General features: G+C 35.5%; 1 protein-coding gene across 3 annotated transcripts in view; it reads left to right on the forward strand.

Annotated features, from left to right (window-relative positions):
• Positions 1-15,181, forward strand: part of LOC119796177 (cadherin-22) — a 226,656-nt gene that overhangs the window by 44,661 nt on the left and 166,814 nt on the right. For 2 of the 3 annotated variants that reach the window (XM_038304725.1, XM_038304645.1), the window contains exon 2: positions 9,221-9,335. The exons of the other annotated variant lie outside the window; for it this stretch is intronic. The gene's annotated coding sequence lies outside the window, so the exon portion shown is untranslated. The remainder of the gene's footprint in view (positions 1-9,220; positions 9,336-15,181) is intronic. 3 annotated transcript variants of the gene reach the window in all.

The raw sequence follows: 15,181 nt of genomic DNA on the forward strand, positions 1-15,181 counted from the left end.
ATAGCATATTATCGTGTTTTATTTGTGTGTTTTAATTTTTCTTCTCTGGTTTTATGTAACACATACGGTTTAAAGTGATCCTGAATATGAAAAATCATCATCTGTGAACTTGGTTTTGAAGGATTTCAGTAACATTATAATTATCGTTATCATTCACACTATTTTTCTGGTCAATCTCGGGGTGCATTTTCTCAATGAACCATGTCCTAAGATGATAGTCACACTGGTGTCATAGATTATAAGGCTGCTCTGAGATGTTTTAGTAACCTTTTCTTTATATCAGAGGACTTCAATTTGTAGACCGTGAAACGGAACAAAATACTTTCATGTGCTACCTTCATACAGGCTTCAAATGCGAAAGAACTGGTGAGTTATACTTGTTCATAATTATGTTTTTTTTTCTATATTCTAAGGGAATTATTTCTAAAAGCTCTTTAGATTAATAGACTCAATCTTTGTCATCAGCACCTAAATACCCATATCTGATGTTAATACATTATATTTTCAAAATCCCAAGATATCTCTCACATTGCCTTTCTCTGTTCCACGTTTAGTGTGGTTCAACAAGGACTACCAAACCGTGCATAGAAGCTACCAGGAGCCAATTCAGTTCACTTAGTTCAACACTTAGTTTGAGACATAAATATAATGCAAGACTTAATAGTCTATTGAGGGAGCAAGTAGATGTATCTACTTATGCTATTTAAGCATATCTTTGTAAAATAATAAACAAATAAAAAATGTTTATTTAAGTAATTTTATCATGCAAGAAAGGTTTTCATGTGCATTTTTTTTTAGATTGCAATGATCTTCTCCACTGCGCTGGCCAATTAATGTGCAACAGTTATTTCTAATGCTCCCTAAGCCAATCTTTCCCAATTTAAGTGTGCCAATTCCTGGCACAGGTTTTTTTAATACAACCATGCCATTAGTATGGGGGAAAAAAGCTTTTAAAATAACCTGTTTCATAAATATATTTAGGATTTTTTTCTGACCACATTTCTTTCTCAATGAGAGGATGGTTCCCCATTAGTTACAGAATAACAGTTCTCAACCCAGTTTAAGTTGTTCCCTTGATGCATGCCAAATTCTGAACACAAATTCAAGTTCAAAACTAATAATAATGATAATAATTGAACTTTATCGTTCCCACATTGGTGAAGTTTACCTCTGTATGAAACCCACCCCCTTGGGGAGCAGTTGGGTGTATCGTTGAGCGCCGGGGGAGCGATCGGGGTCAAGGGTCTTGAGACCCAGAGTGGCAGTCTGTGGGAGTGGGGCTGGAACCTCAGGATTCCAAGCTCTATGCCCCAATCACTAGGCTGCCACTCCCCCAAGTGAATAAATTGTACACAGATGTCAGTATGGACTCAGATTGTGGCAGGAGCCTCACTGATCACTGTCTGAGGAAACAAAGACTTCATCTTTATAGTAGGGTTGTCACGATACTAAACTTTTCAACACGATACCGATACTAAGGAAAATATTCGATACTCGATACCATTTTCGATACCACAAGGATAAAAACAAAGACTCCAAAATTCTACAGAAATATTTTCATTAATAAATAAAATACAATAAATAAACACAATAACGGTTGTATGCTGTGCATAATATTAAGCAAGCTTGATAAAAAAACTTATAAAATTCAAATTAAGTGTTCCTTCCTTGGCTATGCTTTGCACACATAACAATGACACTAGCCAAACCGGTTAAGAAACAAAAATAATTCTTAGCAGCTGCACCTCTTACAAAAAAAAAGTCTGAAACTGAAAAGAGCACAGAATTATTCAATCACACAGTGTTCTGAAAGTGCATTGTCCTCTATTCTGCACTTTAGATGAATGACTGCTTAGGTGCCACTGGTGACGGCACTGTATCGATACTTTTAAAAATGAGTATTGTATCCGGATACAACATTTCAGTATCGATACTTTTTTGAGTTTCGATACTTTTGACAACCCTACTTTATAGTAGTCTTAAAAAGATAAACTTTTCTTTTTCTTTTTCTTTAAGACCAAAAACACAAAAGAAGAAAGGTGTAAAGAAAGACAAAATATCTTTCATGTTTCTGAATGAAATCATGCAATTATGTGCTTCCAGACTAACTGCCGTGCCAACAGAAACTGGCTGCTGCATTGCTATTTACTATGCTGTGCCTTTTACTGTTCAGGTCAAATATCTGTTGTAGTACCAATCTGTTTAGTTTCTGAGGTATACTGATCAAGTGTAAAAACAAAAATGACAATAACAGCATTATGAGATTTGAAAGCATGAATTATTCGGCATAACCTTACCTTACAATGAAATATCTGTCTGTGGAAGTCAGATACTCTTAGCCTGGGTAAATAATGCACAAAACACAGATCTCAAATCCTTGGCTCCTGTTACCTCCTTAAACAACTTTTGAGACTCAGTCTGTGGATATATTTACAAATGGATGAACAGATACAAACAGTAGTGAATAGGAAAGAGTTTGCACATGCTCTGTTTTCCAACATTTTTGCACAAATATAAGCGATCACACACACACACACAAATCAACACACACATTGAGTCATAACTTGGTGTGTTTATAGCCATGGGGTAGTCCTTTATGCACATAACTAGATTATCGCACAGTGAGCTCTGATCAGCTTAATTTGGATTCAACCTACTTATCCTTCTCCTCATATGTCTGTATGTCCCAGAGTTCATCTGTCATTCTTCAAACATGAATAGCAAAAGGAGATGTTTTTATCTCTGCATGTCACTTAAAACAACGTCTTTTGTTTTTGATAAGAATTAAATTTGACAAGTAATGCCTCTGTATTATATTTTTATTTTTGCTTTGTCCATTGCAAGTTAGATAATCTCATCCAAGTTTGCTTTCCTGATTAATATCAAGTAAATCACATAGAATCTCTTGGGTTTCTCTAAGATAGGTTGTGCAAATATTTATAGATTGTGTCGCTGTTTGTATGTATTGTGTTGATGTTAAAATTACTGTTAGTCTTTCAGGGAATCACTGTAGAATTATTTATTTATTTATTATGAATATTATTTTTGTTTTCTTTTGCGATAGATAAAGTGTGAATTAAATATTTTTTTTCCCAATAACCTCACAATACAGTGCCTTCCTTGAACTTCAATATATTTCAGGGTGGGTTTATGTGTTAGATCAACATGAAGTAGCACATATTTGTAATAGGAAAAAATTTGCTGTTAAATTCTTATTACAAATAAAATCAACTTGTGGCGTGCATTAACATCTACCCTGCTAATGTTAATGCTCCTAAATCAAATCCAGATAAATAAACTAGCAATCCTTGCTGTAAATGTTACCCAATTACATTCTGTAATTCAGTCTCTTTATAAATGTAGGTGTTGTATTAAAAATTCAAAATATTGTTAGAGAATATTAGTAAATAATCAATATAATTGAAGACATCAGGGAACACCAGATCTGGACTGTACCTGTGAAAAAGTAAAAAGTAGTTTGTTAAAAAATATGAGTCGAACATTCACTTAAAGTACAAGATAGATATCTTTAGATAAATGAATAAATCAATATTTTATATACAGAAAAAATATACCAATTCACTTCAGCTAAAAGCTGAAAAAAATGATAAAGGAGAAAAAAACATTGATGTAGTTTAATTTATTTGTATCTCTGATTCCTTTTATTATGTGAAAACTGTTTAGAGTAATGCAAACAGCATTAATATATTCACATATATATGCCTCCTTATTATGGTCTCAAATTCTGTGACCACCTCTATATGATTTTATATTCTTAAGGCAAGACAAGGCTTAGCAATTTATTTATATAGCACGATGGGTACAAAGACTATTCAAACTGCTTTACATTAATTAAACAGTAAAATAAAGGAAAGTAAAGACAGAATAAAACCAAGTATGGATAAAAACATCATAAAAGTGGAAAATTATCTAATTTTTTTTTTTCCATTTTAAAGTGGTTTACTGCTGCATCAGATACACTGAAAGGTCAGTTTTTATTTGGTATTTCACATTAGATCACAAAGTAAATTCTGATCCTACAATTTAAGCTTTAGGGGCTATTTACTTAAAATTTGAAGGGCAGTGAATCTAGAAAGTAAGCATCTATAAGTTGCAGAGAATACTATGTTGAGAGGTAGGAGTCTTATAATTAAGCCCTTGTTCATGCTTAGAAAGTTCTAATGTAACATGTCCCTTTTTTTGGTGATGGGCTTTAAGACTTGTTCATTACTGAGGTCGAGTGAAAGACTGGAAAATGAGAGAAAAGAATCAAAGACGCAAAACTGGAGGGTAAAATGGATAAAGAGACACGAAAATAGCAAAGGAAAGGTATGAACAAAGAATGTACCAAAAAGCGTGAAATGCTTAGGAAAAGAAGTGGGATAGAAATAATGAGGAATTGAAGGAAAGTGGGGATAAGTGAGGAATGGAGGAGAAAGAGGGCACAGCAAAGACAGAACTGAGTAGGGTTGAGGAGGCACTGGGCCTGGGGGATTGCTGTGCGTTTATCCTTCACTGCAGAAGGCTTCTGAAGCACTACCTCAAGAAAAGACTTAAAAGCAGGGTGGCTGCTGCTCAGCGCTGATCTGTTAATACCCAAAGATACATGAGGCTTTGCCATAGCACTCTGGGGGTGGGGTTGGAGTGGCACGGTGTGTATAAGTGAGCTTGTTAGTTTGTGTGTGTTTTTCCTTATGTGTTCCAGGATCGTATCATATCTCTGCAGAAGATATTTCATCCCCACCAATTGCTTGGCCCATCTTACCCGGAGACATGAAGTAACTGAAGTGATTAAAAGATTAGATTGGACTTCAACTGGTTGTGTGTCAACTACCAAAAACTGATTCTGCTTTAAGGGTGGAGTTTGGATGTAAGGTGCGTTAGACTATCCTGTTTTAAGATCATATATAAATAGACTCTTGTCTCCTGGGAATAAGTAGAAAAACCCTAAGAGCCTCAGTATGCAGCAAAAATATACACACTGGGAGGTAAAGAAGCTGCCTGGGATTTAAGATGGATGTTCCAGAAAAGACCCTGCCATGTGCTCTCAGGGGTTGTACATGATTAATTCAATAATGTAATCCAGGATGAAATGTGGTTATTTACAGATCTTAGATTCTTTTATATTACCTGTCCTATTTTAAAAACTGAGCTGTCCTTAATGGTAGAAAAATAACAAGATTTATTGTCTCTAGTCTTAAGCCTTTGCCAGTTTAATTAATGCTACTTTTAGATCTAAAGAATGGTACAACCTTCCTGATATTATAAGACATGTTGTTTGACCAGAAAAAAAAAAAAAATCTGTTAACTTTGTTAAGAAGAATTCATCATTAGAATGTATCAGGTATTGTAAGACACATAATTTGTCATTCTGAAAATCAAATTGATGGAACAGGGTTAAACTTAGTTTTGTACATACTTTTTGAGCGAATAGCTGCCAGGGTAGCGAGGGAGAACCCACCCCCCAAACATCAGACGTCATTTAGACAATGGTTTTTAGGCCAAATCTGGTCAATCCGTCATAGTCTTGATTTAGTGCTGAAAAAGTTGTTAAAAATTGACCAACCATTTTGTCCCACTTCAGTCCAGTTATAGATGATGAAAATGATCTGAAAATTATGGCTTTTTACCCCTCACTTTTCAACCAAGTGTAGACATCATTTGGATGTAAGCCAATTGTAGCTTGGTGGGCATTGTACAACTTACACCCTGATGTTAAGAGAGGCTGAGGGTATGAATGACCGAGTACTGAATGGAGAGTAAGAACGAAAGTCAATTCTTGATAGGGAGGAATCCTCTTCCAGAATCTGGTTCATTTTGAAGATTACAGTATGTTGACTAAACTCTTCATATCCCATGAGAGAGATGGTCCTGGTGTTTAAATTAGGAGGGAAAGGTTTCAGTTCAGCTGATGTTTAAGGGTGGCTGACTGGTGCGGTTGTATGGCAGGTGGGATACAATTGCAGTGCCCATATGCATGTCACCTTGTTGTGTGGGTTTGCCTTGACCCTGCACATGGCCTATGCCTGCAGTCGGAGGGGACACTGAGGGGTGTCTGGTACCTGAGCCAAGTATGGCTGGCATGCCATACTTGACACTTGCATACGTCCGTATGGGTGTAAGGGTGGGATGTGTGACTGTGACTGGATGAATGTAAAGTTGTCTCTGTCTACTTGTCAGGGTGGGCGTTTGCCTCCCCTGTCCCACCTAGTGAACATCCTAGGCCACAAGTATGAGCAGGGCCTGCCTCCTTCCACTTTTTATGCTCCCCACCAGTGACAGGTGCCTGTGTCTGCTCACTCCCTAAAGATTCTCTAGGTGATAGGGTACTTCAATGGGTGCTGTCTCATTCCTGTTGTCTGCCGTGCCAGACCTAGGCCTCTGGCACTGTGTGGTCCCCACTGGGGGCTCGACCTTTTTCAGGTCCACTCTCTTTCTTTCTCCTATCCCTTTCCATCTTCCATCTCTAAATAACTTTCAATAAAGGTTTATATACAAGTATGAAGTGGAGCCTTATTTTTTTATTATTGTCTTTTTCATGGCAGTCATAATAGTCACCTTTTGAAAGCAAAGCTGTTGGGCTTTCATCTAGCTGTGGGACATCTATTCCTAGAGCTATATTGACAAAACAGGACACACAAAAAACAAAAATAAATAAATAAAAAGACATTGCTTTACATAACAATATTACCAGATAACTATGGATGTGGCATAATATTCTCCAGCTTAATAAAGAAAACTATTCAGGCAATAAGCTTTGCACCAAAGGAGGAGAGATCCAGAATTAGCCCACAGCTTCAGCTACTACAGCTAAAAACCACCGAATATGGCTGAAATGTTGCTGTCACGATAGACTTAGATCTGATCAAGTAGGACCCAGAAAAACTCGTTTTTGCTTTTATCTTTTGTAGAATTGATTGCTGTTACAGTGTCTTCATGGGTTTGCCTAAAAAGTCCATCAGAGAACTACAGGTAATCCAAAACTATGCTTCCCCTGTTCTCCCTAGAACTAAGAAAGAAGAATGCATCAGCCTTGTTCTGAAGTCCTTACACTGGCTCCCATAGTTCATATCCTATAGCTCATATCTCACTTAATAGATCTGTACCTAAATACATTTTAGATTTGAACACTTATGTCTTCCAGTTCAAGCCTACTTTTTACATGCAGAGTTAGAATCAAGTATGGTGAAGTATCATTTATTTCATATACTCAATTACGTGCATCTTGAACAAACTTCCAGAAGACTGTAAAAGTGCTCCAGTACTTTCAAGTCAAAGTTAAAAACAATTTGTATAGAAATGCCTTTGACTGATGTACCATTAGTTTAAATTTGTGCTCCAACTGTTACATTTGTTTTACTATCTAATTCTATCATGCTTTTATCTTTACTTCCTTAATTCTGCTTTTATTTCATTTTATTGTTTAACTCATTGTTATTTAACTTATGGACTGGGGTTTAAGACCACTGGTTTTATTCAAATCAGCCAGAAAGTGCTTTGCATTAATTCTGAGGATCTACTGGAGAAAGAAAAAAAATGTTTTTCTCAGGCTACAATATAAAAGCATTTTTAAAAATAATATGTTTTTAATTTTTCCTAAATCCTATATATATATATTTTTTTGCTAATGGCTGCAGCTTTTTGATTTGTTGGTTGTTATTTGTATCGCTCCAAATATAGCAGTCAGGAGTTGCACGAAAAAGCCTTGTATAGGATGGCTGATGGTGTGTCACTTGTAAGTTGTCGCTTTTCTTCTGAACAGGAATGTTAAATGTTTGCTACCATCAGTGACCTGGCAACTGGTTGGCAAACAGTGCAGGAATGAGACCAGGCAAGTACAAGTAACCTATTTACTAGCCAGAAGGAGTTAAATTTGTAGCTGTTGCTTTTATATAAGAGTTTGTGAGATTTAAGTGAGCTCCACACTTGCTGCATACACAAATTGGTTACTGTCTGGTCAAATTCGTTGCATAAAAATGTATATTTGCTTTGTAATCAGAGAATTGAAAGCGTAAACACAAACGATTATAGACACTGTCCTGTGTTTAGGAAAAATGTCCTTATGCCTAGACTTATTTTGTAACCTCAACTATCACTGGGAATCTTCCATATTCTTTTAATGTGGTACGCCAATGATCATATTCCCTATAGAACATGTTCCTAGGTTTCTGTTATGCTATGATTTACTTCATTGTTTAACAGGCCATAACATTATTGGTGAACCCAGCAGCCTCAGTGTTATCATTGTCTTTATTGTCGATACTTGACCTGGTTGTTTGAGGCTATAAATGACCACGCTCTCTACATAATAGCATTCTGGAAACAATTTAATTTACAGTGATCTCAAAAGATTTTTATTCTGTTATGTAAAAAGAAAAGGCAAAAAACTCTTTAATTTCTTCTTGGACTCATATGACTGTTCATAAAATAGCATGTATTTATGTTTATTTATTTTTCTAATCAGCAAAGTAATCCTGATGATCTTTATACTCCACAACCGTTATGTTATTTTATAATGGGCAATTGTCCTTTATTAGGAATTTGCATGCTAAAACAACATTAAAAGGACCTTTATTCTAGCTAATCAGGACATTCCTTTATGTCCCACTGAATTACAAGGCCTAAAATCCTGAGTTCCATGTGCTTAAACAGTTTCTGTTTGACTCAAAACATAACTGAGAAACAGGGAGTTTTTTTTTTTTTTTTAACACAATTATTCTGACAAAGTTTGTGTGCTCGGACTCTATTTAGATATAAATTAACAGTCAGACTGCTACAATGCCATCTCAAGGGATCGCTAGTATAAGGGTGTGTTAGGGCTGCGAAGATGAAGCAGGTAATTAAATAAAGATTGCAGACTCCACCTCTTCTTTATTCTCATCCTTCCTGAAGCATACCTCTGTCTACCTTGTATTGCAGGAGGAAAGCAGTTAAGGATATTGTTTGTTTTAAACCACTTTACAGGCCACCAAATAACTCACTCTTATTTTCTCTTGACTGATCGAAAGTCTTTTTTTCCCCCACCTATTTTATTATACCTTTTCATCCAACCATTTTTCTACACATTCCATTAGCAGATTGCCTCCCCTCCTTTCCCTCCTCCAACCACTCACCCGCCCCTTAACACTTCCATTAAAAACTAACTTGGGAATTTATACAGTTTATCTGAGAAAAATTAAAGAAGTTTCCCCTCAGGTATGTTTTGTTTATCTCTTTTTAGACTTGACAGAGTGTTGGAGCAGGAGTAATTCTGAATGGCAATGTAGAGGCATACTGAAGGACCTGAGAGCCATCACTCAGGCAGAGTGGCAGCAAGGTCATTGGGCTAAGGAACGGTGAGTCTGTTGTTTGCATACACCACTGTCAGTTGAGTACTTTGGGGAAAAAGGTGACAGGAAAACCATTACTAATCTAACTTGCAGATTATCGATCTCTATTTAGCTGTTCTATAGTTCCATGCATGATTTGCCCTCTGAAAAATAAGAGCATTGTAATTTTGCTGTTTAATTGTTCAGTTGGCGCAACAAATTTTACACTTTTTTATTATGTATCACACAGAACAGGGTGATAGGCTCTAAGATTGCATGTCCAATTTCAGAAATCTGGAACTAATACAACTAAACTAAACAAAATACAATATGTTGAAATATAACATTCTCTTTAAGGTGTTTAAGATTTACTTGCAGTCAAGTCTGGGGAGAGTTTAATTGCAGCATTTGATTGCATTCACAACGTATTTATATGACAGCATTACATCCTAGGTAATCAATTCTCAATTGCCATCATAGAATAAGCCAGTTTGTGAGGCAGGCAAGGCAAAATATATGTGGGGCGGCATAAGGGGTGGTGTTTATGAGTGTGTTTGGATGTGAGGCCAATGATTTGTCACATCTTTGTGAAATGTAAGGCCAATTTACCTGGGATACAATACGTTGTGGGGGCCAGTCGACTGGTCATAACTTAGCAGGGTGCTTTGTAATCTTGTACCATTTTTCTTTCTTTTTTTTTTTTTTTTTTGACAAAAATCCAAATTTGTTAGAAGATCAATTAATTTATCAATCTAAAATAACAACCCCTATAGGCTAATCAATGTCTATTTCATGTGTTCTTTTTTGTGTAGAGTTTTAACAGAACAGAACTTAAAATAACAGCATAAATACTCAGAAACTGTATTTGCTGTATAGAGTGCAATATAGAGTACACTTTTAATCACTTGCTAAATTATGCTAATTAAACAGTAGCTCTTTGCCATTTTATTCAAAGCTGGAAATTATGTTTAAAACTATTTTACTATATTTTACTATAATATTGTGAAACAAATATTAATCCTATCTCACTACTGCTCCTCAGAATTCCTTACCTATATTCGTGTCACACAACAGTATTTTATTATAATATTGTATATAAAGATAATTGTAAAGGTACAATGTAAGGCTTTAACAGGGATTCTTGTGACATAATAAATAACATTACATAAAAGAAAAAATTATTTCTAAAATTGGAATTACCACAAGGTATATTTTGTAAACTATATTTATTATTAGATCAGAGGAAAGCTGAACATCAACCTGCAAAATGCACTCTGGCATTATTATGCATTAAGGCCAGAACACACCAGAATCCAATTATGTGTCCGATCCGACAGAAAATCGTGTCGGATGAGGTTGTGGCGTTTAGTGCTCATTAAAAGTCAAGGGTGATGATCACACTGACACCATTTTTATCCAAAGGGGCTTACGTAGCTGCGACTGAGATAGCTCTGTTTTAGTCGGACTACGCAGCAATTCAGTGGCAATTTCAAGGGTCTGACAGGAAGAGAGACGTGCTTACAAAGTAAAACACTTCAACTTTATGGGGGAAATACAAAATAAAATCTGTTAATCACACAGGGAAGCCGCCAGTTTTGGAGTCACACAGTCATTTATAGTAAGCGGGACAGACTCGTGCAAAAACAATGAATGAAACACAACAAAAGAATAGTTTTCTCATGATAGGAATTCAGGAAGTCAGAAATCGGATAAAGTAGTGATCCTCTCAAAAAAAACAATGAGGGACAGGAAGCGCAGTTTATCAATCTCGAAAAAAACAAAACAAAAAAAATAAATAAATTGATATAATAAAATATTGATCCTAAAATAGGATTATTGCACTGGTTAGTAATACTCTGTGCAATAACCTGTGCAATAATCCTGTTGAAGAAGAGACTCCAGCTGTTATATACATATATATATATATATATATATATATATATATATATATATATATATATATATATATATATATATATATATATATATATATATATATATATATATATATATATATATATATATATGTGGAAGCACTGAATATACCACATGCACCTTTTCCTTCTTTTGTCTATTCACTGAAAAGTGAATCTCTCCACTGTGAGATTAATAATCAAAATCAATGTCTGTCTGTCTGTCTGTCTGTCTGTCTGTCTGTCTGTCTGTCTGTCTGTCTGTCTGTCTGTCTTTGAGCCTCAAAAAAATATAGCATATGAACATTCACTATCTGTTCTGGTTTGAGATGCTGCACAGATTCGTTAAGTGGGGCTTTGCTTTATAGCTGTGCCTGTGTTTTTGTTTTGTGTTTGTTTTTTAATAACATTTCATAATCTGTCCAAGTCAAATGTGGGAAATTGTTTTAATTTGTGTATAGCACAAAGGCAGAAGCGAAAAAAAAAATCTGCTAGTCTATACACAGTCAGTGTGAAATGGAAAAAAATTGAATCGAAGATTAAAAAGCTTGTTCGCAACGGGTGGGATCTGACCTTTAACCATAGATTAGAAGCCTTTTTTGATAGTTCAGTGGCACTAGTAAAAAAAACTAAATTGCCAGGTGTGTCAATTGGTCTGTTTGGCAACACCAAATGGTCCAATTAGATGCCTTCAATGGCTGCATGTGTATAAAGTTTACTGTGGAGAAACTTCATTTGCAAAGATAGAATCTTGGCCTAGACCTTATGAAACACCATTGTTATGAATGAAAGGGGGAGTTGCTATCCTGGTTTTCTTATCTAATTACGAAGTCATCCCTAAACTTGGCGGTAAATATTAACGAGTTAGTTAAAGCTGCTATTGTGAGAAAGGGGGTCAGAAAAAAACAACAACAATATAGATACAGTGAAGTTGATGTTTATATAAGAGAGACAGTCAAAAACTTTTAGCCATTTTGCGTATTGGAGTATGCTTCTGGGTACGGAAAACCCTGTTCTAACCAAGTTTCTTTTATTTTATTTTATCTTGGCATCCTATTTTTCAGTTTTTTTTATTTATTACTTTTATGCCTCTTCTCTGCTAAGAGTTACGCAGAAACATTTGATCTACTTTGTTGTGCTTTTCTTTTCATTGCCAGATGGCCATTTTTTTTTTTTTTCAAACCTTAAAACTTTATGTAGGTTTAAAAACAGTATAAACTTTAAAAAGAATATTCACTGATCAGGCAACTCAAAAACAGAAATTATTAAAATAAATGAGCATATAAAAAATGTAATAATTAAAAGTATTAAAACATTCATAGCTTCCAAATAAACATAGCAGCAACACAGCAAGGGAAAAAATTAAATAAACAAATTGTACCAGATCAGATACCAAAGAGGAGAGGTGGGTTTTAAAAGCATATCTAAAGATTGCAAGCAAAGGAGCTTACTTATTTGCAGTTACACAGCATTCAATATTTACTTGCAATGGCAAAACCCCAATCTCCTCGTGTTTTCATTACAAAATACATTTTGTGTATTGAATCTCTGCCAAGTAAGTAGAATTCTCCACAAGGCTTGACTTATTTTTTCAGAATATCGACAGGCCATTTGGATTATTTTAGATACACACACACACACACACACACACACACACCGAACAAGCAGCTGGGAAATATTACAACTTCCCCCACCGGATCTATCAGATTATACCATGCAGTACATTCAATTACATATGAGAGCAGATGGTGTAAACAAAATCAAACATGCATAATCTTGAGATTGGATCCTTCGGTTTTATATGAACTCTGAGTCAAAGTCCTGACATCAGACCAGACATATTAAGAGGAGTCTGTGGGGCCAGCAAGCTAACTGACTCAGGGGTTTTTAAAAGTGGAGAAATCCAGAAGAAATAGATGTATTATTCTTTACTATATTGAAAAGCAAGCAAACGTAAATATACTACACGTCCTCACTCTGTTCTTTGCTCTCTCTTTCTCTCACACACCCACACACATGCACACACATCCACAACCATCATTTTCCATGTTTTGTTTGGGACTTGTCAATGACTGCCATTCATTTGTATGGCCTATACCAGACCATTACTCTAACCAAGAAAGAAACCAGCCCAGTGACAAATTGTATAGTATCCTATTTTATCTTATCTTTTATTTTCCTTTCTTATCTTATCTTGTCTTATCAGTCACTATTTCAGCCTAGAAAACCATAAACAGTATGACTTCACCATAAGAATAACATTTATTTTACACAATGAAAAGTACTACATAAAGCTCAAAGCCCACATAATACACAGCCATTGTCTGCATTATGTGTGCAGATACAAATATAAGCACAGTATGTACATCAAGTATATCTAATACTACATATATGCACTTCAACATTAAAAGCCCATTGTCGGAGAGGCAGCATATTTTAGTCCCAGCACTCTAAAATGTCTTTTTTCTTAGTTGGACTAGCAACACTGTAGTAGTTTTTTCAACATAACAGCATTCCGATAAGCATGGAAACATCATGCAAAGATGCATTATGAGTCTTTGCAGAAACAGTAAGTTTGGCTTCAGCACCTGTTCTTTGTGTGTCTTTTATTCTAAAATGACAATAACTTGACAGGACAAAGAGTTTCATTCTCTCCTTCTTTTGTGAAGAACAAGAGTCAAAACAGCTTAGATGCAGACAGGTGGCTTAGGTCTAAAACTCATACTTAGGAGACTTTTACACCCTAACTGGCAACTCTTCTATTTAGATATACTAGTTTATCTCCAGGCCTAACAGTACAGTAGGAAAGAAGTAATTTGTGACAGAGGGCAAAGACCGCTGTACGAGTCCTTAATCCTCAACGTGGCCGACCAGGATTCGAATCCAGCCTGTGGTCCTTTGCCGCATGTCTCTCCCCCTCTCTCATATCCCTTGCGATTTAGCCCACTGTATAAACAAATTTGCCACTAGTGCCGTAAAAACCTCAAAAAAAAAGAGAAATAAGAAAAGAAATAACATTGGGTGCCAACAGGGTTTGTTTGATTTTATTTTGAAACAGGAGGGGGTGGTGGACTTTATACAGCTCTTGATGAAGTGATTGGTGGTGCAGTCACTTCATCTTTACAGAGTAAGTGTTGTAAGGGCTTTACTAACAGCTTTATTCTGACAGCACTTAAGAAGGAGCTTCAGTTCTGTATTCCGCAATGTAATGCTGCATTTTATTCATTGTACTTTTTGTTTTCTCATTTTAATCCCTCCTAAAATTTGTTGAGTTTATAAATTTTCCTCCATGATAGGTAAAATAGTTTTGTTGTGTATAGGTGCTGTTTTTTTTTTTGTTTTTTTTTCCAAATTAATCATATTTTTTTGTTTTTTAGGTAGAGATTTTAATTATCCTTTTATATATTAAAGCATTCTCAAAACATTAATATTGAGAAGTTTTAAAAAAAAAGAAAAAGAAGGTAACAATAAAACACTGCATTATCGTTCTTTCCCAGTTGGTGCCCCAATACAGTATTTGTGTGCAAGGCCCCCAAATGACTAGCACAGTCCCTGGTCACAACTTTTATCCAATTTTACCTCATTCACCTACATCGAATACAGCCACTTGAATGTACAGAAAGTGTTTTTTGTCAAAGGAAATTGGTTTATTTGAACTGATTTAAAAAAAATCTGCAAATAGGTCACAAGCTGTAAACTGTGGAGAGGTCGGGCAACCAGGCATCCAGGTACAAGCTGCCCCCTGGACAAAAGTCTCCATTTGGTTAAGGTGTAAAAATTAGAAATCTTTAGTTATTTATTTGTTTATTTAGTCCAGACATCTTTCAGGATACGATGCATGATACATGATATACGATACATAATGTACAGTATACAAGTATTCACAACTGGCTGCGTGAAAGGGAAATACTAAGCAAACTATTTGAAGCTTTTACCAGCGTTTACAATTTTTTATTAGTG

This window comes from Cyprinodon tularosa, unplaced genomic scaffold (assembly GCF_016077235.1).
Source record: "Cyprinodon tularosa strain WSP-4 unplaced genomic scaffold, ASM1607723v1 ctg10, whole genome shotgun sequence".
Classification (NCBI taxonomy): Eukaryota; Metazoa; Chordata; class Actinopteri; order Cyprinodontiformes; family Cyprinodontidae; genus Cyprinodon; species Cyprinodon tularosa.